This window comes from Rattus norvegicus, chromosome 3 (genome assembly GCF_021556685.1).
Source record: "Rattus norvegicus strain SHRSP/BbbUtx chromosome 3, alternate assembly SHRSP_T2T, whole genome shotgun sequence".
NCBI lineage: Eukaryota > Metazoa > Chordata > Mammalia > Rodentia > Muridae > Rattus > Rattus norvegicus.
In genome coordinates this window covers 96,006,430-96,034,288 of record NC_141536.1, presented here as the reverse complement: position 1 = coordinate 96,034,288, position 27,859 = coordinate 96,006,430, and positions in this window count along the sequence as shown.

Here is a 27,859-nt window from a genome sequence, read left to right as displayed (position 1 = left end):
CAACTTGGTCAACTTGGTAGCATCTAGAATCGTGAGTAGACAAAGCCCTGGGCATGTCTGTGGAAGTTTTCTAGATTGAGTAAGCTAGGGTGGGAATATCAACACTAAATATGGAAACACCATCCGGTTGGCCAAGATCCAAGACAGATGAAAAAGAAAATACAGGAGCTGGGAAGAAGGCTGAATTCAGACCCTCAGCGCTCCTATTAGTGCCAGCTGCCTTAGTTCACGTCTGTAACCCCACTGCTGGGGAAGCAAAGCCAGGAGGTCCATAAAGCACACTGTCCAGCCAGTTTAGCTAATAGGCCGACCCTGTGTTCAGTCTCAAAGCCATCAGATGGCAAGTGATTGTGGGAGACATCCATGTCAATTGATGGTCTGCACATGCACACTCACTCTCATACGCATACATTTACACAAAATACAAATGCCCATATTCTCACAAAATAATAATTAATAAATAATAAAAATCAAAAGGGAGGAGCAAGCTAAGCCCCAGCACTCACCTCTCTGCTTCCTGGGTGCAAACACAATGTGAGCAGTGGCCTCACTTTCCCGCTGCCAATAACTTCCTCTTTATGATGAACTGTGAACCAAGCTTTGAGCTCCTGCAAAACACTGCTCTTCTTGGTGCATTAGTCTGGTCACCAGTGTTCCACTCTACACAGAGTTCACTAGACCATGAGTGTGTGAGTGTGTGTGTGTGTGAGTGTGTGTGTGTGTGTGTGTGTGCTGTGTGTATGTGTGTATGTGTTATGTGTTGTGTGTGCTGTGAGTATATGTGTGTATGTATGTATGTATGTATTGTGTGTATGTTTGCATACATATATACATATGCTGTAGATGTGTGTCTGTCTGAATCAAAGAGAGAAAAAAATAAAACCTGAAAAGGGGATGAATACTATCAAGACTCTTATTGCCTAACACTAAGTTCAGTGTCTTTCACTGAATTATGTCTTCTCCTTCAGACTCTCCTGGTTGTACACCCTATTCTGTTACATACCCTGCTATGTAACAGTAATCCCTTTTAAGTTACCAAAATTCCTCTCACATCAATCCTACCATGAGAGTTGAGCATTATGGCATCACCAAAAGAAAACTCAAAGCTAATAACATACTTTCTCTTCCTGCTGGGTTCAAACTTTCAACAACATTGTAATATGTAATAGAATTAATAAGTAATAGTTTTGCTCACCAAAACAAAATTGCTGCTGTTGCTACTGGCTTTCTGGTAAGTTCTGGTCTTCTATTCTTATGCCTCCCTTGTTTTAAAATTGATTCTCAGGGCTAATGAGATGGTACAGTGGGTAAAGGAGCTTGTTGCCAAGTCTAGCCACCTGAATTCGATCCCTGGACCTCACATTGCTGGGAGAAGAGAACCAACTCCAACAAATCGTCCTCCAAAGAGCACATAGGTTCCATGGTGCATGGACATATACGCTAAATTTAAAAATGTAGTAAAAATTTAAATTGATTTTCCATAAACTAAATTCAAACTTGCCATTAAAAGTTGGAAGGAAGACTCTAGATAAAAAAGGTTTTTTTCTACTTAAAAAAAATTAGTGTGAAACTGGAGAAATGGCTTCCTGGTTAAGAATGTGTTCTGCTGTTGGAGAGGACTTCAGTTTGATTTCCAGAATCCACACTGGGTATCCCATAACTGTCTGTAACTCCAACTCTTTGGAGAATCTATTGGCTCTGGTCTCAGTGGGCACTGCTCAGTGCACGAGAGCACACATGAATAATTTGTAGTAGTCCTCAGACAGATTTTGTGTGAGGAGTGTCTAAGTGAAACTCAAACTCTGAGTGCTAATGAAAAATTAACATTTTAAAAAGAAAGAAGAACCCTGTGGGCTAAAAGCCGGGAATTGAACCATTGCCACAAAACCTGTAACCGTATTTGCTTTTATAGACTTAACAGAATTTCAAAACATCTAAATGCATTCTTATGAAGTGTAATTTTTATTTTTGAAGAAATGGTTCTTTGCAGAGGTCACAAGATTTCAAGAACAGATACCATTGGCTTATCTCTCCCCTGAATCCTAAAGCTCCCTCTAGTGACCATGAACATAGGCCAACAATAAATCTGGATACTAAACACATTCTAAAATATCTTGCTTTAAATAACAGCTTGCTTCTCTAACTATACAATCTGTAGCATTTCCACAAACATCAGTACATTTAACACAAGTCTTACAAACTCGTAGTCAGTACAATAAACTGAGGCTGAGAGGTGATTTGGTCTTGCACAGTTACTTGGCTGGTGGTAAGAAATTAGAGCAGATCCCTCACGGAGTGGGTACTCACAGGAACCAGGTTGAGCACCTTTTTTAATTTTACCAAAACAAGAAATCGGATCTTCTGGAGTCCCTCATACTGCGTTGCTGCATTTTCCACAGCAAGCATTGAAAGTCACCCATGGATGTTCACATAGACACTGCTATCCTTTCCAATTAATAGAAGCACTTTCAAGAGAGTTGCAGACATGAGTCTTGACTTACAGGATAAGAATTAAGCACTGCTGCTTACAAAGGATTCCATGCAGTGTCAGGAATTTCTGAATCCTGCAGGATTCCAAAGACCCCAAGTTCAGATTCCCACAGCATCTGAATGCAACCATGAGATACAGAGAAGTTAAAGAAGAGAAAATTTGAAGTTCTTTACTCTTCCCCTTAATCACACTGCTTCCAAGGCTTATTTCATTGTCTTTTCAGCCCATATGTAGACCGCTTAAAATGATTAAAGAAATTAGTATGCATTTGCTAAGGTTTAAGGCAAAGTGAGTGGATGGTGCCATCCTGGAATCCTAGTGCTGGCACAGGCATTTCTAAGATTAGCAACAGACTTGGATATTTCGAGAAAGGTAGCAATTTGGAACCGTTTTCCCATCAAATAAAAGAGCATAATGCCGTCTAACTTGCTGACTCAGTCTAACTGAAATGGTGACATCAGAAATACAGAAGGGCTTTATTCGGTGGCAGCAACTCAGTGCTGCCTTGAAATTCCTAGGTCTTTTCAACCTGGTGTTTTCAACAGCTTTGGAAAAGCCAGAGTAAACAGTCATGGATCACTAATTCACCCAAATACCTGCCCCTGCCCCATGCCTTAACCCCAGTTTAGCTTTTCTTGTGTAGGGGACAGACTTTTACCATGTATCCTATACTGGCCTCCAAGTTGCTGCCCTGTTACCTGTGATTCCTGAGTGTTGAGGTCATAGCTATGTGTTCTTCCCAAGTCTTCTCCGTGAACAGCCCATTCATTCATGTTCCTAATAGCCCAAACTGTCTCTGGCAATAGTGCACATCTAACAAATATTTAATGATGGAATGTTGGCCTTTATTGGCTCAACTTCTCTGAAAGCCTGTTCATATCATTTCCTATAGTCAGTCAGTGGTCCTTCATTACCTATGACCTTCCCCTACAATTTTCCACACACAACTTTCCTAATGCTATGATCCTATAATACAATTCCTCATATTTTGGTGACCCCCAATGATAAAATTATTTTCGTTGCTACTTCGTTTTGCTACTGTTATGAATTTCAATGTAAACATCTTTGTTTTCTAATGATCTTAGGCAACTCCTGAGAAAATGTCAATAGCTGTGACCCACAGGTTGAGAACCATTAATATAGATACTTGACCATGCTTATAAAAAGGTCTGTTCTCAAGGCAGTCAGATGCCTCAGCAGTTAAGGGTACTAGGTCTACAATCCTCAGGACCTGAATTCATCATCCCCAGAACTTACATAGAAAGCTCTATGTGGTGGCATGCATCTGTAATCCCAGCACTCCTTCAGCAAGATGTTTAATGACTGAGAAGAAAATTGACCAGATGCTCAAGGGCCAAATTACAGTGTATTGTAGAGCAGCAGAAACAAAGTACAAGGCAAAAGCTGACTCCCAAAAGTCGTCCTCTGACTTCGACATGAATGCGTCGCATGTAAGAGAATATGCATACATACCCCACCCCAACAGACACCCACTAAATTAAATTTTTTAAAGTTTTCTTCTCTATTCTGTCACTCACTCCCACAGCCTAATTTGGGGGACAAACACACCTAATCAGTAGTCCCAACTTTCTTCTTTAAGCCACTTCATGCACACAGCTGAAAACACACTTGCACCTACTCCTGCCCTTTCCTCTTCCTGTACTGATCCCAGGAGAGATTGCAGAAATACTTACATACTTACGTTACACAGCCTCTGTCCAGGCACTGCCTGAAGGATTCTGCTCTACCAATGGAATTCTCTCTTGCCTATATTTATCTCAATTATTTAAATTTTTAAAATATGTTATATATGGACAATATGCAAACAACCAAATTGAACAATAAGCTAGGCATAGTGGTATATTCCTGTAGTTCCATACCTTAAGAAATGGATGCTGCTGTGTAAAGAGAAGTTTCAAATCCTGCCCAGAGAGAGCTGGTCTCCCAGGAGCACTCTCACTCCTAAGCCCAGAGGTGAGACCCCACTTTTCATTCCAATAACTGTCCAAAGAGGGACCCACCAGGAGCATAAAGAGCACAGAAACTGCAGGGCAGCCTGGAACAGGACCCTTCCTATGTCCATCAGCGGCCAGAGCTAAGGCTGTTCCACAGTCCTCAACTTCCAAATCTTGCCCAGAGAGAGCTGGTCTCCTAGGAGTGCTCTCACTCCTAAGATCACAAGCTCACAGGGCCAGAGGAGGGACAAGCTCCAGTTAGAGAGAGCAAAACCAACTAACACTAGAGATAATCAGATCGCAAGAGACAAATGCAAGAACCTAAGCAGAAGAATCCAAGTCTACTTGACATCATCAGAACCCAGTTCTCATAGCACAGAAAATACTGGATATCCCACAACACTGGAAAAGCAATATTTGGATTTAAAAATCACATCTCATGATGATGATTTGGACTTTAAGGACATAGCTAATCCCTTAAAGAAATACAAGAGAACTCAGGTAGAAAAGAAGAAGCCCTTAAAGATGAAAAACAAAAAAACATTTAAAGAAGTATAGGAAAACACAATGAAACAGAAGAAGGAATAGAACAAACCATCCAGGATCTAAAAATGGAAATAGAAACAATAAAGAAATCACAAAAGGAGACAACTTTGCAGATAGAAAAACCTAGGAAAGAGATCAAGAGTCATAGAAGCAAGCATTTCCAACAGAATACAAGAGATAGAAGAGAAAATCTCAAGGGCAGAAGATACCATAGAAAACATTGACACAATAGTCAAAGAAAATGTAAAACACAAAGAGCTCCTAACCCAAAACATTCAGGAAACCCTGCACACAATGAGAAGATCAAACCTAAGAATAATAGGAGTGAAGCCTGGCCCACAGCACCCTGCTCCCAAATCCCATGGGAGAGAGAACTGAACAACCAGAAGTACAGGCAATCCTGATACTGCAGGCCAAGGCAGACTGCCACTTCTGCCCACCTTTGCCCAATCCCTGGCCCAAGAGGAAACTGCATAGTGCCTCTGACACAGGAATATAGGAGCAGTCAGCTGCAGGAGCCCACAATCCAAATCTGTGCCCAGATCTGAACTGCACCAGTCAAACAGCTCCCGGCACCCAAATCCCATGAGGGGAGAGCTGGGGAGAAGTGGGGACACTCCTGAGAACACGGAGGAGACTACTCTCTGGTCACATTCCTGACTCAAGAAGAAAACGCCTAGTGCCATCTGTGCCCCCTACACACAGGAACCTAGCAGCAGTAGGGGCACAACCCTTCCAGTTGCTGCCTTCAGCCAGAAGATCCTGGACAGATGTCATACAGACCCTAAGAAAACACAAATGCCAGCCAGCCCAGGCTACTATATCCAACAAAACTATCAATTAACATAGATGGAGAAAACAAGATATTCCATGACAAAACAAAATTTACACAGTATCTTTCTACAAATCTAGCCCTACAAAGAATAATAAATGGCAAAGCCCAACACAAGGAGGTAAGCTACACCCTAGAAAAAGCAAGAAAGTAATCTCCTTGCAACACAAACATAATCCCACCTCTAAAAATGAAAATAACAGGAAGCCACAATCACTATTCCTTAATATCCCTTAACATCAATGGACACAATTCCCCAATAAAAAGAGATAGGCTAACAGACTGCATTTGTAAAGAGAACCCAGCATTTTGCTGCATACAGGAAATACATCTCAGAGACAAAGACAGACACTAACTACCTCAGAGTAAAAGTCTGGAAAACAACTTTCCAAGCAAATGGTCTGAAGAAACAAGCTGGAGTAGCATTCTAATATTGAATAAAATCGACTTTCAACCAAAAGTCATCAAAAAAGATAAGGAAGGACACTTCATATTCATCAAAGGAAAAAATCTACCGAAAGGAACTCTCAATCCTAAATATCTATGCTCCAAATGTAAAGGCACCTACATACAAAAAAGAAACTTTACTAAAGCTCAAAGCACACATTGCACCTCATACAATGATAGTAGGAGATTTCAACACCCCACTCTCATCAATGAACAAATCATGGAAACAGAAATTAAACAGAGACATAGAGAGACTAACAGAAGTTATGAACCAAATGGACTTAACAGATATTTATAGAACATTCCATCCTAAAGCAAAAGGATATACCCTCTTCTCGCCACCTCATGGTACCTTCTCCAAAATTGACCATATAATCGATCATAAAACAGTCATTAACAGATACAGAAAAATAGAAATAATCCCAGACATCCTATCAAATCACCATGGACTAAGGCTTGTCTTCAAAAACAAAAATAAGGAAAGAATACCCAATATACATGGAAGTTGAACAATGCTCTACTCAATGATAACTTGGTCTAGGAAGAAATAAAGAAAGAAATTAAAGACTTCTTAGAATTTAATGAAAATGAAGGTACAACATACCCAAACTTATGGAACACAATGAAAATTGTGCCAAGAGGAAAACTCATAGCTCTGAGTGCCTACAGAAAGTAACAGGAGAGAGCATACATAAGCAGGTTGACAGCACACCTAAAAGCTCTAGAACAAATAAAAGCAAATACACACAAGAAGAGTAGGAGGCAGGAAATAATCAAACTCAGGGCTGAAATCAACTAAGTAGAAACAAAAAGGACTATACAAAGAATCAACAGAACCAAAAGCTGGTTGTCTGAGAAAATCAACAAGATAGATAAACCCTTAGCCAGACTAACCAGAGGACACAGAGAGTGTGTCCAAATTAACAAAATCAGAAATGAAATTAGGAGACATATCAACAGATTCAGAGGAAATTCAAAAAATCATCAGATCCTACTACAAAAGCCTATATTCAACAAAACTTGAAAATCTGGAGGAAATGGACAATTTTTTAGACAAATACCAGGTACCAAAGTAAAATCAGGAACAGATAAACCATTTAAACAACCCCATAATTCCTAAAGAAATAGAAGCAGTCATTAAAAGTCTCCCAACCAAAAAGACCCAGGACCAGATGGGTTTAGTGCAGAATTCTATCAGACCTTCATAGAAGACCTCATACCAATACTGTCCAAACTATTCCACAAAATTGAAACAGATGGAGCACTCCCAAATTCCTTCTGTGAGGCCACAATTACTTTTATACCTAGACCACATGAAGACCCAACAAAGAAAGATAACTTCAGACCTATTTCCCTTAAGAATATCGACGTAAAAATACTCAATAAAATTCTTGCAAACAGAATCCAAGAACACATCAAAACGATCATCCATCATGACCAAGTAGGCTTCATCCCAGGTATGCAGGAATGCTTCAATACACAGAAAACCATCAACGTAATCCACTATGCAAATAAACCCAAAGATAAAAACCACATGATCATTTCATTAGATGCTGAGAAAGCATTTGACAAAATTCAACACCCCTTCATGATAAAAGTCCTGGAAAGAATAGGAATTCAAGGCTCATACCTAAACATAGTAAAAGCCATATACAGCAAACCAGTCGCTAACATTAAACTAAATGGAGAGAAACTTGAAGCAATCCCACTAAAATCAGGGACTAGACAAGGCTGCCCACTCTCTCCCTACTTATTCAATATAGTTCTTGAAGTTCTAGCCAGAGCAATCAGACAACAAAAGGAGGTCAAGGGGATATAAATTGGAAAGGAAGAAGTCAAAATATCACTATTTGGAGAAGATATAATAGTATACATAAGTTACCCCAAAAGTTCCACCAGAGAACTACTAAGCCTGGAAAACAACTTCAGCAAAGTGGCTGGGTATAATATTAACTCAAATAAATCAGTAGCCTTCCTCTACACAGAAGATAAACAGGCTCAGAAAGAAGTTAAGGAAACAACACACTTCATAACAGTCCCAAATAATATAAAATACCTCAGTGTGACTTTAACCAAGCAAGTGAAAGATCTATATGATAAGAACATCAAGTCTCAGAAGAAAGAAATTGAAGAAGATCTCAGAAAATGGAAAGATCTCCCATGCTCATGGATTGGCAAGATTAATTTAGGAAAAATGGCCATTTTGCCAAAAGCAATCTACAGATTCAATGCAAACCCCATCAAAATTCCAATCCAGTTTTTCATAGAGTTAGGAAGAGCAATTTGCAAATTCATTTGGAATAATAAAAAAAACAGAAGATAGCAAAAACTATGTTCAACAATAAAAGAACTTCTGGGGGAAACACCATCCCTGACCTCAAGCAGTATTACAGAGCAATAGTGATAAAAAAACTGAATGGTATTGGTACAGAGACAGGCAGGTAGACCAGTAGAATAGAATTAAAGACCAAGAAATGAACTCACACACCTATGTTCACTTGATTTTTGACAAAGGAGCTAAAACCATCCAATGGAGAAAAGATAGCATTTTCAACAAATGGTGCTGGTTCAACTGGAGGTCAGCATGTAGAAGAATGCAAATTGATCCTTTCTTATTGGCCTGTACAAAATTTAAGTCCAATTGGATCAAGGACCTCCACATCAAACCAGATACACTCAAAATAATGGAAGAAAAAGTAGGGAAGAATCTCGAACACATGGACATGGGAAAAATTTCCTGAACAAAACACCAATGGCTTATGCTCTAAGATCAAGAATCAAAAAATGCGATCTCATAAAGCTGCAAAGCTTCTGAAAGGCAAAGTACACTGTCGTTAGGACAAAACGGCAACCAACAGATTGGGAAATGATCTTTACCAATCCTACTTCCGATAGAGGGCTAATATACAAAATATACAAAGAAGTCAAGAAGTTACACTGCAGGGAGACAAATAACCCTTTTTAAAAATGGGGTACAGACCCGCGGATCCCGGCCCGCAGCAGCTCTCTGCTCCCAGACCCGGTGAGAGAGAGACCCAACCGCCTGGTCAGGTGGGCACTCCTGAGGCTGCAGAGCGGAAGAGACCACCAACACTGCTCACCCCTGCCCACATCCCTGGCCCAAGAGGAAACTGTATAACGCCTCTGGGCTCCCGTGGGGGAGGGCCCAGGAGCGGCAGGACCCCTGCCACAGACACCGCCGGACCCTGAAGGAAACAGACCGGATAAACAGTTCTCTGCACCCAAATCCCGTGGGAGGGAGAGCTAAACCTTCAGAGAGGCAGACAGGCCTGGGAAACCAGAAGAGACTGCTCCCTGCACACACATCTCGGACGCCAGAGGAAAAAGCCAAAGACCATCTGGAACCCTGGTGCACTGAAGCTCCCGGAAGGGGCGGCACAGGTCTTCCTGGTTGCTGCCGCTGCAGAGAGCCCCTGGGCAGCACCCCACGAGCGAACTTGAGCCTCGGGACCACAGGTAAGACCAAATTTTCTGCTGCAAGAAAGCTGCCTGGTGAGCTTGGGACACACGGAAGCAGAATTTCTCTAGAACCGGGCACGTTCTGTGTTTACCGGAAGTCCCACACCCGCGGATCCCGGCCCGCAGCAGCTCTCTGCTCCCAGACCCGGTGAGAGAGAGACCCAACCGCCTGGTCAGGTGGGCACTCCTGAGGCTGCAGAGCGGAAGAGACCACCAACACTGCTCACCCCTGCCCACATCCCTGGCCCAAGAGGAAACTGTATAAGGCCTCTGGGCTCCCGTGGGGGAGGGCCCAGGAGCGGCAGGACCCCTGCCACAGACACCGCCGGACCCTGAAGGAAACAGACCGGATAAACAGTTCTCTGCACCCAAATCCCGTGGGAGGGAGAGCTAAACCTTCAGAGAGGCAGACAGGCCTGGGAAACCAGAAGAGACTGCTCCCTGCACACACATCTCGGACGCCAGAGGAAAAAGCCAAAGACCAACTGGAACCCTGGTGCACTGAAGCTCCCGGAAGGGGCGGCACAGGTCTTCCTGGTTACTGCCGCTGCAGAGAGCCCCTGGGCAGCACCCCACGAGCGAACTTGAGCCTCGGGACCACAGGTAAGACCAAATTTTCTGCTGCAAGAAAGCTGCCTGGTGAGCTTGGGACACACGGAAGCAGAATTTCTCTAGAACCGGGCACGTTCTGTGTTTACCGGAAGTCCCACACCCGCGGATCCCGGCCCGCAGCAGCTCTCTGCTCCCAGACCCGGTGAGAGAGAGACCCAACCGCCTGGTCAGGTGGGCACTCCTGAGGCTGCAGAGCAGAAGAGACCACCAACACTGCTCACCCCTGCCCACATCCCTGGCCCAAGAGGAAACTGTATAAGGCCTCTGGGCTCCCGTGGGGGAGGGCCCAGGAGCGGCAGGACCCCTGTGCCTAAGACACCACCAGAACCAGAAGGAAACAGACCGGATAAACAGTTCTCTGCACCCAAATCCCGTGGGAGGGAGAGCTGAACCTTCAGAGAGGCAGACAAGCCTGGGAAACCAGAAGAGACTGCTCTCTACACACACATCTCGGACGCCAGAGGAAAAAGCCAAAGACCATCTGGAACCCTGGTGCACTGAAGCTCCCGGAAACGGCGGCACAGGTCTTCCTGGTTGCTGCCGCTGCAGAGAGCCCCCGGACAGCACCCCACGAGCAAACCTGAGCCTCGGGACCACAGGTAAGGCCAAATTTTCTGCTGCAAGAAAGCTGCCTGGTGAACTCAAGACACAGGCCCACAGGAACAGCTGAAGACCTGTAGAGAGGAAAAACTACACGCCCGAAAGCAGAACACTCTGTACCCATAACTGACTGAAAGAGAGGAAAACAGGTCTACAGCACTCCTGACACACAGGCTTATAGGACAGTCTAGCCACTGTCAGAAATAGCAGAACAAAGTAACACTAGAGATAATCTGATGGCGAGAGGCAAGCGCAGGAACCCAAGCAACAGAAACCAAGACTACATGCCATCATCGGAGCCCAATTCTCCCACCAAAACAAACATGGAATATCCAAACACACCAGAAAAGCAAGATCTAGTTTCAAAATCATATTTGATCATGATGCTGGAGGACTTCAGGAAAGACCTGAACACACTTAGGGAAGCACAGGAAAACATTAATAAACAAGTAAAAGCCTACAGAGAGGAATCGCAAAAATCCCTGAAAGAATTCCAGGAAAACACAATCAAACAGTTGAAGGAATTAAAAATGGAAATAGAAGCAATCAAGAAAGAACACATGGAAACAACCCTGGATATAGAAAACCAAAAGAAGAGACAAGGAGCTGTAGATACAAGCTTCACCAACAGAATACAAGAGATGGAAGAGAGAATCTCAGGAGCAGAAGATTCCATAGAAATCATTGACTCAACTGTCAAAGATAATGTAAAGCGGAAAAAGCTACTGGTCCAAAACATACAGGAAATCCAGGACTCAATGAGAAGATCAAACCTAAGGAAAATAGGTATAGAAGAGAGTGAAGACTCCCGGCTCAAAGGACCAGTAAATATCTTCAACAAAATCATAGAAGAAAACTTCCCTAACCTAAAAAAAGAGATACCCATAGACATACAGGAAGCCTACAGAACTCCAAATAGATTGGACCAGAAAAGAAACACCTCCCGTCACATAATTGTCAAAACACCAAACGCACAAAATAAAGAAAGAATATTAAAAGCAGTAAGGGAAAAAGGTCAAGTAACATATAAAGGGAGACCTATCAGAATCACACCAGACTTCTCGCCAGAAACTATGAAGGCCAGAAGATCCTGGACTGATGTTATACAGACCCTAAGAGAACACAAATGCCAGCCCAGGTTACTGTATCCAGCAAAACTCTCAATTAACATTGATGGAGAAACCAAGATATTCCATGACAAAACCAAATTTACACAATATCTTTCTACAAATCCAGCACTACAAAGGATAATAAATGGTAAAGCCCAACATAAGGAGGCAAGCTATACCCTAGAAGAAGCAAGAAACTAATTGTCTTGGCAACAAAACAAAGAGAATGAAAGCACACAAACATAACCTCACATCAAATATGAATATAACGAGAAGCAATAATCACTATTCCTTAATATCTCTCAATATCAATGGCCTCAACTCCCCAATAAAAAGACATAGATTAACAAACTGGATACGCAACGAGGACCCTGCATTCTGCTGCCTACAGGAAACACACCTCAGAGACAAAGACAGACACTACCTCAGAGTGAAAGGCTGGAAAACAACTTTCCAAGCAAATGGTCAGAAGAAGCAAGCTGGAGTAGCCATTCTAATATCAAATAAAATCAATTTCCAACTAAAAGTCATCAAAAAAGATAAGGAAGGACACTTCATATTCATCAAAGGAAAAATCAACCAAGATGAACTCTCAATCCTAAATATCTATGCCCCAAATACAAGGGCACCTACATATGTAAAAGAAACCTTACTAAAGCTCAAAACACACATTGCACCTCACACAATAATAGTGGGAGATTTCAACACCCCACTCTCATCAATGGACAGATCATGGAAACAGAAATTAAACAGTGATGTCGACAGACTAAGAGAAGTCATGAGCCAAATGGACTTAACGGATATTTATAGAACATTCTATCCTAAAGCAAAAGGATATACCTTCTTCTCAGCTCCTCATGGTACTTTCTCCAAAATTGACCATATAATTGGTCAAAAAACGGGCCTCAACAGGTACAGAAAGATAGAAATAATCCCATGCGTGCTATCGGACCACCACGGCCTAAAACTGGTCTTCAATAACAATAAGGGAAGAATGCCCACATATACGTGGAAATTGAACAATGCTCTACTCAATGATAACCTGGTCAAGGAAGAAATAAAGAAAGAAATTAAAAACTTTTTAGAATTTAATGAAAATGAAGATACAACATACTCAAACTTATGGGACACAATGAAAGCTGTGCTAAGAGGAAAACTCATAGCGCTGAGTGCCTGCAGAAAGAAACAGGAGAGAGCATATGTCAGCAGCTTGACAGCACACCTAAAAGCTCTAGAACAAAAAGAAGCAAATACACCCAGGAGGAGTAGAAGGCAGGAAATAATCAAACTCAGAGCTGAAATCAACCAAGTAGAAACAAAAAGAACCATAGAAAGAATCAACAGAACCAAAAGTTGGTTCTTTGAGAAAATCAACAAGATAGATAAACCCTTAGCCAGACTAACGAGAGGACACAGAGAGTGTGTCCAAATTAACAAAATCAGAAATGAAAAGGGAGACATAACTACAGATTCGGAGGAAATTCAAAAAATCATCAGATCTTACTATAAAAACCTATATTCAACCAAATTTGAAAATCTTCAGGAAATGGACAATTTCCTAGACAGATACCAGGTATCGAAGTTAAATCAGGAACAGATAAACCAGTTAAACAACCCCATAACTCCTAAGGAAATAGAAGCAGTCATTAAAGGTCTCCCAACCAAAAAGAGCCCAGGTCCAGACGGGTTTAGTGCAGAATTCTATCAAACCTTCATAGAAGACCTCATACCAATATTATCCAAACTATTCCACAAAATTGAAACAGATGGAGCCCTACCGAATTCCTTCTATGAAGCCACAATTACTCTTATACCTAAACCACACAAAGACACAACAAAGAAAGAGAACTTCAGACCAATTTCCCTTATGAATATCGACGCAAAAATACTCAATAAAATTCTGGCAAACCGAATTCAAGAGCACATCAAAACAATCATCCACCATGATCAAGTAGGCTTCATCCCAGGCATGCAGGGATGGTTTAATATACGGAAAACCATCAACGTGATCCATTATATAAACAAACTGAAAGAACAGAACCACATGATCATTTCATTAGATGCTGAGAAAGCATTTGACAAAATTCAACACCCCTTCATGATAAAAGTCCTGGAAAGAATAGGAATTCAAGGCCCATACCTAAACATAGTAAAAGCCATATACAGCAAACCAGTTGCTAACATTAAACTAAATGGAGAGAAACTTGAAGCAATCCCACTAAAATCAGTGACTAGACAAGGCTGCCCACTCTCTCCCTACTTATTCAATATAGTTCTTGAAGTTCTAGCCAGAGCAATGAGACAACAAAAGGAGATCAAAGGGATACAGATCGGAAAAGAAGAGGTCAAAATATCACTATTTGCAGATGACATGATAGTATATTTAAGTGATCCCAAAAGTTCCACCAGAGAACTACTAAAGCTGATAAACAACTTCAGCAAAGTGGCTGGGTATAAAATTAACTCAAATAAATCAGTTGCCTTCCTCTATACAAAAGAGAAACAAGCCGAGAAAGAAATTAGGGAAACGACACCCTTCATAATAGACCCAAATAATATAAAGTACCTCGGTGTGACTTTAACCAAGCAAGTAAAAGATCTGTACAATAAGAACTTCAAGACACTGAGGAAAGAAATTGAAGAAGACCTCAGAAGATGGAAAGATCTCCCATGCTCATGGATTGGCAGGATTAATATGGTAAAAATGGCCATTTTACCAAAAGCAATCTACAGATTCAATGCAATCCCCATCAAAATACCAATCCAATTCTTCAAAGAGTTAGACAGAACAATTTGCAAATTCATCTGGAATAACAAAAAACCTAGGATAGCTAAAGCTATCCTCAACAATAAAAGGACTTCAGGGGGAATCACTATCCCTGAACTCAAGCAGTATTACAGAGCAATAGTGATAAAAACTGCATGGTATTGGTACAGAGACAGACAGATAGACCAATGGAATAGAATTGAAGACCCAGAAATGAACCCACACACCTATGGTCACTTGATTTTTGACAAAGGAGCCAAAACCATCCAATGGAAAAAAGATAGTATTTTCAGCAAATGGTGCTGGTTCAACTGGAGGGCAACATGTAGAAGAATGCAGATCGATCCATCCTTATCATTCTGTACAAAGCTTAAGTCCAAGTGGATCAAGGACCTCCACATCAAACCAGACACACTCAAACTAATAGAAGAAAAACTAGGGAAGCATCTGGAACACATGGGCACTGGAGAAAATTTCCTGAACAAAACACCAATGGCTTATGCTCTAAGATCAAGAATCGACAAATGGGATCTCATAAAACTGCAAAGCTTCTGTAAGGCAAAGGACACTGTGGTTAGGACAAAACGGCAACCAACAGATTGGGAAAAGATCTTTACCAATCCTACAACAGATAGAGGCCTTATTTCCAAAATATACAAAGAACTCAAGAAGTTAGACCGCAGGGAAACAAATAACCCTATTACAAAATGGGGTTCAGAGCTAAACAAAGAATTCACAGCTGAGGAATGCCGAATGGCTGAGAAACACCTAAAGAAATGTTCAACATCTTTAGTCATAAGGGAAATGCAAATCAAAACAACCCTGAGATTTCACCTCACACCAGTGCGATTGGCTAAGATCAAAAACTCAGGTGACAGCAGATGCTGGCGAGGATGTGGAGAAAGAGGAACACTCCTCCATTGTTGGTGGGATTGCAGACTGGTAAAACCATTCTGGAAATCAGTCTGGAGGTTCCTCAGAAAATTGGACATTGAACTGCCTGAGGATCCAGCTATACCTCTCTTGGGCATATACCCAAAAGACGCCTCAACATATAAAAGAGACACATGCTCCACTATGTTCATCGCAGCCTTATTTATAATAGCCAGAAGCTGGAAAGAACCCAGATGCCCTTCAACAGAGGAATGGATACAGAAAATGTGGTACATCTACACAATGGAATATTACTCAGCTATCAAAAACAACGAGTTTATGAAATTCGTAGGCAAATGGTTGGAACTGGAAAATATCATCCTGAGTGAGCTAACCCAATCACAGAAAGACATACATGGTATGCACTCATTGATAAGTGGCTATTAGCCCAAATGCTTGAATTACCCTAGATCCCTAGAACAAACGAAACTCAAGACGGATGATCAAAATGTGAATGCTTCACTCCTTCTTTAAATGAGGAAAAAGAATACCCTTGGCAGGGAAGGGAGAGGCAAAGATTAAAACAGAGACTGAAGGAACACCCATTCAGAGCCTGCCCCACATGTGGCCCATACATATACAGCCACCCAATTAGACAAGATGGATGAAGCAAAGAAGTGCAGACCGACAGGAGCCGGATGTAGATCGCTCCTGAGAGACACAGCCAGAATACAGCAAATATAGAGGCGAATGCCAGCAGCAAACCACTGAACTGAGAATAGGTCCCCTATTGAAGGAATCAGAGAAAGAACTGGAAGAGCTTGAAGGGGCTCGAGACCCCAAAAGTACAACAATGCCAAGCAACCAGAGCTTCCAGGGACTAAGCCACTACCTAAAGACTATACATGGACTGACCCTGGACTCTGACCCCATAGGTAGCAATGAATATCCTAGTAAGAGCACCAGTGGAAGGGGAAGCCCTGGGTCCTGCTAAGACTGAACCCACAGTGAACTAGTCTATGGGGGGAGGGCGGCAATGGGGGGAGGGTTGGGAGGGGAACACCCATAAGGAAGGGGAGGGGGGAGGGGGATGTTTGCCCGGAAACCGGGAAAGGGAATAACACTCGAAATGTATATAAGAAATACTCAAGTTAATAAAAAAAAAAAAAAAAAAAAAAAAGAAAAATGTTTTAAAAACCAACACTTGTTTCTTTGGTCACTTAACTATTTCCACAAAGAACTTTGTATTTTCTATGCAGTCGATAATTATATTTGTAATATTGAATACAGTAAGGATAGTGAAAAATAAAACTGAACAAGAAATAAAAAAAAATGGGGTACAGAGCTAAACAAAGAACTCACAGCTGAGGAATCTTGAATGGCTGAGAAGCACCTAAGAAATGTTCAACATCCTTAGTCATCAGGGAAATGCAAATCAAAACAACACTGAAATTACACCTCACACAGTCAGAATGGCTAAGATTAAAAAAAACAAAAACAAAAAACAAAAAACAACCCTCAGGCTACACCAGATGCTGGCAAAGATATGGAGAAAGAGAAACACTCCTTCATTGTTGATGGGATTGCAAACTGATACAACCACTCTGGAAATCAGTCAGGAGGTTACTCAGAAAATTGGACATTGCACTACCTGAGGACATAGTTATACCTCTCCTGGGCATATACCCAAAAGATGTTCCAACATACAACAAAGACACATGCTCCACTATGTTCATAGCAGCCTTATTTATAATAGCCAGAAGCTGGAAAGGACCCAGATGCCCTTCAACAGAGGAATGGATACAGAAAATGTGGTACATCTACACAATGGAATATTACTCAGCTATCAAAAACAATGACTTTATGAAATTCATAGGAAAATGGATGGAACTAGAAAATATCATCTTGAGTGAGGTAACATGGTATGCACTCACTGATAAGTGGATATTAGCCCAAAAGCTAAAATTACCCAAGATGCAATGCACAGACTACATGAAACTCAAGAAGGATGACCAAAATGCAGATGCTTCACTCCTTCTTTAAAAAAGAACAAAAATATCCACAGTAGGAGATAGGGAGGCAAACTTTAGAGTAGAGATTAAAGGAATGGCCATTCAGAGCCTGTCCCATATGTGGTTCATATACATACAGCCACGAAAACTAGATAATATGGATGAAGCTAAGAAGTGCATGCTGACTGGATATAGATCTTCCCTGAAAGACACAGGCAGAACATGTCAAATACAGAGGCGAATGCTAGCAGCAAACCACTGAAGTGAGAACAGGACCCCTGTTGGAGGAATTAGAGAAAGGATTGAAAGAGCTGAAGGGGCTTCTGACCCCATAAGAACAACAATACCAACTAATCAGAGCTTCCAGGGACTAAATCACTACCCAAAGACTATACATGGACTGACCCTGGGATTCAACTGCATAGGTAGCAGTGAATAGCCTTGTTGGGGCACCAGTGGAAGGGGAAGCCCTTGGTCCTGCCAAGGTTGGACCCCCAGTGTAGGGAATTGTTGGGGAGGGGGTGATAAGGGGGGATGGATGGGGAGGGGAACACCCATATAGAAGGGGAGGTGGAGGGGTTAAGGGACTGATGAACAGGAAACCGGGAAAGGGAATAACATTTGAAATGAAAATAAGCAATACCCAATTTAATAAAAATGGGGGGGAAATGGGGGAAAAAAGAAGAGAGTGAAGACTCCCAACTTAAAGGGCCAGTAAATACCTTCAAAAAATTATAGAAGAAAACTTCCCTAACCTAAAGAAAGAGATGCCCATGCAAGAAGCCTACAGAACTTCAAATAGAGTGGATCTGAAAAGAAATTCCTCCCATAACATAAGTCAAAACACTAAATGCACTAAACAAAGAAAGAACATTAAAAGCAGTAAGGAGGACTGAACTGAACCGGTCACACAGCTCTTGGCACACACATCCCATGGGGGAGAGAGTTGGACCCTCAGAAGTGTGGAAACTCCTGAGAACTCAGAGGAGACTACACTTTGCCCACCTACCCAAGCCGAGAGGTAATCACCTAGTGCCAACTGTGGCCCCTGGGCACAGGGAACTAGGAGCAGTAAGGGGCAGGACCCTTTGGACTTCTGCCTATATCAAGAGCTGAAAGCCAAGAGTGCCTACATACCTGAGAGCAAGACTCTCTGTTCCCAGATCCAATTGGAAGAAAAGAAGTCTACAGGAGTGCTGATACAGAGGCCTACAGAAGGGTCAAGGCACTGCCAGAGGCAGCAAGACAAGCTAACACCAGAGACAAAGTGATGGCAAAAGACAAGTGCAGGACCTAAGCAATGGAAACCAAGAGAACTTGGCATCATCAGAGAAAATACTGGATATCCAAACACACCAGAAAAGGAAGATTTAGATATAAAAATCACATTTTATGATGATGATGGAGGACTTTAAAAAGGTCATAAATAACTCCTTTAAGAAATACAGAACAACACAAGTAAACAAATAAAAGCCATTAAAAAGGAAACACAAAAATACCTTAAAGAATTACATGAAAACACAACCAAACAGATGAAGGAATTGAACAAAACCATCCAAGATTTAAAAATGGAAATAGAAACAATAAAGAAAGCACAAAAGGAGACAACACTGGAGATAGAAAACCTAGGAAAGAAATCAAGAGTCATAGATGCAAGCACTACCAACAGAATACAAGAGATAGAAGAGAGAATCACAGAGGCAGAAGATAACATAGAAAACATCGACACAATCATCAAAGATAATGGAAAACACAAAAAGCTCCTGCCCCAAAACATACAGTAAATCCAAGACACGATGAGAAGATCAAACCTAAGGATAATAGGTATAGAAGAGAGTGGAGACTCCCAACTTAAAGGGCCAGTAACTATCTTAAACAAAATTATAGAAGAAAACTTCCCTAACCTAAAGAAAGAAATGCCCATAAACATACAAGAAGCCTAATAGAATTCCAAATAGATTGGACCAGAAAAGAAATTCCTCCTGTCACATAATAGTCAAAACACCAAATGCACAAAACAAAGAAAGAATATTAAAAGCAGTGAGGGAAAAAAATCGAGTAACATATAAAGGCAGACCTATCAGAATTACACCAGACTTCTCACCAGAGACTATGAAAGCCAGAAGATCCTGGACAGATGTCATACAGACCCTAAGAAAACACAAATGCCAGCCAGCCCAGGCTACTATATCCAACAAAACTATCAATTAACATAGATGGAGAAAACAAGATATTCCATGACAAAACAAAATTTACACAGTATCTTTCTACAAATCTAGCCCTACAAAGAATAATAAATGGCAAAGCCCAACACAAGGAGGTAAGCTACACCCTAGAAAAAGCAAGAAAGTAATCTCCTTGCAACACAAACATAATCCCACCTCTAAAAATGAAAATAACAGGAAGCCAAAAATCACTATTCCTTAATATCTCTTAACATCAATGGATGCAATTCCCCAATAAAAAGAGATAGGCTAACAGACTGCATTTGTAAAGAGAACCCAGCATTTTGCTGCATACAGGAAACACACCTCAGAGACAAAGACAGATACTAACTACCTCAGAGTAAAAGTCTGGAAAACAACTTTCCAAGCAACTGGTCTGAAGAAACAAGCTGGAGTAGCATTCTAATATTGAATAAAATCGATTTTCACCCAAAAGTCATCAAAAAAGAAAAGAAAGGACACTTCTTATTCATCCAAGGAAACATCTACCAAGATGAACTCTCAATCCTAAATATCTATGCTCCAAATGCAAGGGCACCTACATTCGTAAAAGAAACCTTACTAAGGCTCAAATCATACATCTCACGTCACACCATAATTGTTGAAGATTTCAACACCTCACTCTCATCAATGGACAGATCACAGAAACAGAAATCAAACAGAGACATAGAGAAACTAACAGATGTTATTAAACAAAAGATTTAAAAATTATCTATAGAAAATTTCATCCTAAAACAAAAGAATATACCTTCTTTTCAGCACCTCATGGTACCTTCTCCAGAACTGACCATATAATCGTTCACAAAACTGGCCTCAACAGAGAGGAATATTGAAATAATCCCATGCATCCTATCAGATCACCATGGACTAAGGCTGGTCTTTAATAACAACAAAAACGACAGAAAGCCCACCTGTATATGGAAGTTGAACAATGCTCTACTCAATGATAACTTGGTCTAGGAAGAAATAAAAAAAGAAGTTAAAGACTTCTTAGAATTTAATGAAAATGATGATACAAAATATCCAAACTTATGGGACACAATGAAAGCAGTGCTAACAGGAAAATTCATACCTCTGAGTGCCTGTAAAAAGTAACAGGAGAGAGCATACATCAGCACCTTGACAGCACACCTAAAACCTCTAGAACAAAAAGAAGCAAATATACTCAAGAGGAGTAGAAGGAAGGAAATAATCAAACTCAGGGTTGAAATCAACTAAGTAGAAACAAAAAGGACTATACAAAGAATCAACAGAACCAAAAGCTGGTTGTCTGAGAAAATCAACAAGATAGATAAACCCTTAGCCAGACTAACCAGAGGACACAGAGAGTGTGTCCAAATTAACAAAATCAGAAATGAAATAGGAGACATATCAACAGATTCAGAGGAAATTCAAAAAATCATCAGATCCTACTACAAAAGCCTATATTCAACAAAACTTGAAAATCTGGAGGAAATGGACAATTTTTTAGACAAATACCAGGTACCAAAGTAAAATCAGGAACAGATAAACCATTTAAACAACCCCATAATTCCTAAAGAAATAGAAGCAGTCATTAAAAGTCTCCCAACAAAAAAGAACCCAGGACCAGATGGGTTTAGTGAAGAATTCTATCAGACCTTCATAGAAGACCTCATACCAATACTGTCCAAACTATTCCACAAAATTGAAACAGATGGAGCACTCCCAAATTCCTTCTGTGAAGCCACAATTACTTTTATACCTAAACCACATGAAGACCCAACAAAGAAAGATAACTTCAGACCAATTTCCCTTATGAATATGGACAGAAAAATGCTCAAAAATTCTCATAAATTGAATCCTAGAATACATCAAAACGATCATCCATCGTGATCAAGTAGGCTTTATTTCAAGGATGCAGTGATGGTTCAATATAGGAAATATATCAATGTAATCCACTATATAAACAAACTCAAAGGAAAAACCCACATGACCATCTCAGTATATGATGAGAAACAATTTGACAAAATTCAACACCCCTTCATGATAAAACGTCCTGGAAAGATAAAGAATTTAAGACCCATATCTAAACATAGTAAAAGCCATATACAGCAAACAAGTAGCTATCATCAAACTAAATGGAGAGAATCTTGAAGCAATCCCACTAAAATCACGGACTAAACAAGGCTGCCCTCTCTCCCTACTTATTCAATATAGCTCTCAAAGTTCTAGCCAGAGCAATCAGACAACAAATGGAGGTCAAAGGGATAAATATTGGAAACAAAGAAGTCAAAATATCACTATTTCCAGATGAAATGATAGAATACTTAAGTTACCCCAAAAGTTCCACCAGAGAACTACTAAGCCTGATAAAGAACTTCAGCAAATTGGCTGGGTATAAAATTAACTCAAACAAATCAGTAGCCTTCCTCTACTCAAAGGATAAACAGGCTGAGAAAGAAATTAGGGAAATGACGCCCTTCACAATTGTCACACATAATATAAAGTCAAAGATCTGTATGACAAGAACTTCAAGTCTCTGAAGAAAGAAATTGAAGAAGATTTCAGAAGATGAAAAGATCTCCCATGCTCATGGATCAGCAGGATTAATATAGTAAGAATGACCATCTTGACAAAAGCAATCTACAGATTCCCAAGGAAAAGTTTTGTCACACAACAAAGGCAGAAAATATAAAACACAAGGTTATCTTCTTGTACATTCAAGGCTGGTCCCGGAGACATGAGCTCCTGCCTCCTGTTTCCTTGGGAAACACAACAGACATCTACTCACACCAGACAGAAAACTTTTGACAGATTAAAGTATGGATATTACCAATTGCCCTACTTGGTAAACCAATGAGTTTTATTGAGCAGAAATGGCTCCCATGTTTTTTAAAATACCTGTGTCTGCATAGCACCCCTTCTCACCCCCCTTCTTTTTTATGTGTGCATGTATATGTATATATTATTGAAACCATAGGAAAAACCAAAATAAAGGATAGGAAAAAGGAACACAAGTCCTGGAGAATGGTCCTATTTTAGATGTAAACTCATGTGTCAACCACTCATGGGCCAAAAAAAAGACAGCAAAATCTGCCCAAGAAAAACAGCCTCTGAATAGAATTTAGGATTTACTGGCTCCGTTCTTGTGACAACACTTGATTCCAAAGAGTGTGTAGATATGATTATCTGTCGCTCACCGTGTTTTACTGAGGTATGCTCGTTTGACTTGCCTCATCATTGGAAAACAGTGGTTTCACTGCCCCAGAGTTGAAATAAGATTTGCTAAAGGGCACATTATTTCCCTCTGATTTCATCTATGCATAGACTGAGATCATCCATACATGTGGTGTTTTCTATACCTTTATCTTTCTCCAAAGGATATTTTTATCAGTAAATGTGTTATGAGAAAGAAAATTATGAAAGAATTACCCTGACTCTGACATAGTACAAGCAATCCCCCTTCTCTGGCTGCTGACAACAGTTACTATTATCAAATGCCTCTGGAAGTTAGGAGCTAAACTCGGTATATGGAAACCCAGTTCCGCTATTAACTAGTAAGGTAGCTTCTCTGTGCTATTTTTTTCCTGTTGACAAAAAATGCTAATAGAAAATACTTGTGTAATTAAAAAAAAGCACAAGTGCTTCAAATAACAGAGGTATGTAGTAGACAGTAAGTGTCTTCTGTACCATTACCAAGTTAACCACCCTTTGATGTTGAAATAGTGGTTCTATTTTATTTTATAGACCAGAGGATATTTAGCTTGAACCTCCCAAGAAACATGCTGATACTGAAAAAATGATGGATCAGTTAGAACCTGATCTGTTTCTGCCTGCTTTTGAAGCTCTTTAAGTGTACATTGCCTCTTCAGTCTGATACATTTCATTCTTACCTTGGATATTTTTCCATGTGTTACTGCGTCTGTTTTCTCATCCGTAATACGGGAAGAATATCAATGCCTACCTCCTAGGTCAGTTAGTGTAGGCACTTAGTCAATATCATTATGAGGTTTGTCCTACTGACACTCCACTCTGAACTCGGCACTTCAGACTTCCCATACAAGAACGACCAAGCTTGGTCGCACAGTAAGGAATGACCAGTTTGAACCTCATCTTTCACACAGCGACAGGATCCTTACACTGCAGCTCTTTCTAATCTGTTTAACATTTTATTTCTAAATCTCTCTTTGAACCTCTCTTGGAAAACCCTTAACATCTTTATGTAAGAACAACAGACTCCAACCACCTGAAATAACAAAAGCGGGGATTTTTTAAAGGGAGATCTGTTTGTTCTGGAATACCATGAAAGCAGTCAGCTAATTCAGCAGATTAATAGCTTCAAAGCAGTTCAATTTGACCAACTGAAAGCCAAAACAGCCCTCATGGTCAGCATGCAAATGTTAACTGGCCTGACCGAAAATCATAAAGCTGTAAGCAAGAGAAAAGCATTAAGTGGGCCCAGTGATGATATGTGAGGGTTTTGTGTTTGTTTCAGCAGTTGCTCTGTCTTTCCCTTCTTCAGATGAGAATTTCAAATGCTTTTCTGAAGAGGATTTAACAGGGACTCTATAAAAATAGTCTTGTCAGAACTAGCAGAACTCTTTCCTTCTGCAGGGAACTAAAGACCCAGACAGTACTCAAAGGGACCACTTAGCACACATCAATCAGTGTTTGATTGCAAACGTTCGACCAGTGACCCACATAATCTGAAAATAGTTTATTTGATTCTGGAATGTGTGTTGGTATTTGCATTTGATCTTGGATCTATCTGGTGTCCTTGGAATTGGCAGCTAAAACGAAATAATAAGCTCACACTATTTAACTCTACCAGGAAAATCATTTCCAATTCCCTCTCTACCTTGAACTTGCCCTCACCTCTACCTGTTTGGCTTGTGGGGAAATGAGGAGCAAACTCAAGGCTGATTCATGGCTGGCAAGCACTCTAGCAATTTAACTATATTTCTATCTCTAAAGCATTGTTTTTTAAAATTATTTCTTTATATTGTATTTTAATATGTGTGTGTCTTTGTGCTTATATGTGTGTGTACATATATACATGCCTATGCATGCTGAAATAAGTCAGAGAATAACTTCTAGGAGTTGGTTCTCCTACTTATGTAGGTCTCAAGAGTCAAACTCGGGAGATCAGGCATGGTGCTAAGTGCCTTTACTATTTGGGTTATCTTGCTGACTACCCCCACTCCCCACAACAGATTATCTTAAAGAAGTACAAAATGTCTTAACATGTAATAAACAGAAGACACACTTTTCCTAATGAAAAGCCCTTGATTAATCACCAGCAACATACTCCCTTATATCGTCTAGAATATGACAAACCTGCATCAGTACCTGCAATCAGCAAATACCCTATGGTGGTTCTTTTGTCTAATGGTTGTTTCCTTATTCTCTTTCATGTTTTATTAACAGCTCGCATGTTTAACTTTCAAGAGTCAATGTCTACAACACCTGAATTCAATGCTTTGATAAGCCTGTCTGACCCAGGGCAAGCACAAAACTTTTTCATAATAGCAGTAAATGATACTGGGAACCTTTTAACATTTATAAATACCAGCACTAACTTGAAGAGTGTAATTCAGTAAGTGTTTTCAACTACAACTTTGGCTTAGAGATAATATACTTTGTTATCTAATATCTGTGTCCTTCAGAATGACCTCTGTGTTGATCTTATGCAATGGTCCTCCTTAATGATTTTGTTTCGTTCCACCCCAGTAATTTTCAGGCTATTGTTATAAGACTTCTGCTTTTTTTTAAGTATATGTATGTGAGTGTCTATGTGAGCAGACACTAAATGAGTGTAGGTGCCTGTGGAGGTCACTGCATCCCTCTGAAGCTGGAGTTCCGGATGGTAGTGAGTATCCTGATATGGGCACTGAGAATTGAACTCTGGTCCTGTGGAAGAACAGGAGACAAGCTTAACTCCAGCCATCCCTCTGGCCTCAGATTCCAGGAATTTAATTCTTTATTATTAAAACTATATACCAATAATATTTATTTGTATACTAATGGCAACATTGTAACTTTCCAAAGAATAATTTAAATTATTTTTCATTAATATGTAATTTTACCTGGATCATTTCAAATTATGCAGGCAGAGTGGGTAAAGGGCTTGCTGTACAAGCATCAGGGCATGTGTTCAAATCCCCAGCACACATATCAAAAGTTAGGCAACTGTGGTGTTATGAAGGAAAATGACCTCCATAGACTCCTGTATTTGCATGCTTACTCCTCAGGTAATACACTGTTTGCAAGGATTAGGAGTTGCAGCCTTGATAAAGTGGGTGAAACTTTGTTGGAGGATGTGTGTCTCTGGGAATGGGCTTTGAGATCTCAAAGGCCCAAGCCAGGCCCAAATCTTTCTCTTCCTGTTGCCTACATACCAAGATATAAAGCTCTCAGCTACTTTTCCAGCACCATGACTTCATGCCACCATATTTCCCATCATGATAATAATGGACTAACCCTCTGAAACTGTAAGCAAGCCTCCCAATTAAATGCTTCCTTTTATAAGAGTTACCTTGGTTATGGTGTCTCTTCATAGCAATAGAATACTAAGTAAGACACTATGGTACTAGTGTTTACAGGTATTTAGCCTATAATCCTAAACTGGGGAACAGAGACAGACAGATCAATGGTCAGGTAGATTAGCCTAAAAACACCAAACTTCTAGCACAATAAAAGATTCTGTCTCAAGGGAATAAAATTGAGAGCAATAGAAGATGATATCTGATGGTCTCTTCTACAGTGCACACATGGGCAAACACAACTATACACTCCTGTGTGGATAACAGAGAGAGAGAGAGAGAGAGAGAGAGAGAGAGAGAGAGAGAGAGACTTTTTTTTTTTGGAGCTGGGGACCGAACCCAGGGCCTTGTGCTTGCTAGGCAAGCGCTCTACCACTGAGCTAAATCCCCAACCCCGAGACTTTTTAAAAGTGTATCAGTTCTTAAGCAATGCTTGCCATTCTCAAAATTTAGAATATACAACTCCACAATAACTTTTAAAATTTCTAGGTTCTGGTACCATGGTATTAGAACATGAGTTTAAGGATAAGATTCAAGATCTACACTTAAAAACAATGCCACAAGCAATTCTGACATAGGTGTTTTGCAACGTGTGTAGAAATACTAACACACAATAATATATTAATTCAGAATTTTAATATTAGTTGCTTTACCACAAATGTTTTATCTTCAATTTACTGTTTTACCATCCACGGTTTAAGAACTGAATTAGTAAAACTAAATATGCAAACTTTTAACATCATAATGCCAAGAAATTGGGTACGCTGTGAAGTCGTATTTTCTGGTGTGGTGAGCCACAAATTTGAATACTTACTTTACACATATTGCACTTTTCTGGGCTGAAACATTAAAAATAGACAAAAAAGCATATTTTCAGTAGGCTTTGTAATCCAGTTGGGGAGGCAAGATATACCCATACAGAAATAAAGTCATGTAGAATGAATGATAAAGACAAATCTGAGGGCTGACTGGTGAGGGATCTCCAGACCTTGAGGCCACCGTGCAAAAGGACAGAGCAGTGAACCTGTATCTGAGTGGCTGTATTCTTGCACTGTCCCAAACATCTCCCAGAGCCCAGAGATGTCAACTATACTTCAACTTAATGCATCTATAAGATCATGACACTGTGAAAGCAAAAAGCACATCTTGTTTTTTATTTCAAACTAACCTTTTAATGTCAAAGTATAAGAAAATAAAAGCAAACTTTATAGACAACCAATATTGATCAGAGACTGACTAAAGTTGAGAGGTGAGAAATAAAAAATCTAGCACTAAAGTAAATCTTTAGTAAAGATTGGACACCAGTTTTTATTAATCACGTCACGTGTGGAAGAAAGTGCAGAAGTTGCTCATGGATTGACAGGATTAATATAGTAAAAATGGCCATTTTACCAAAAGCGATCTACA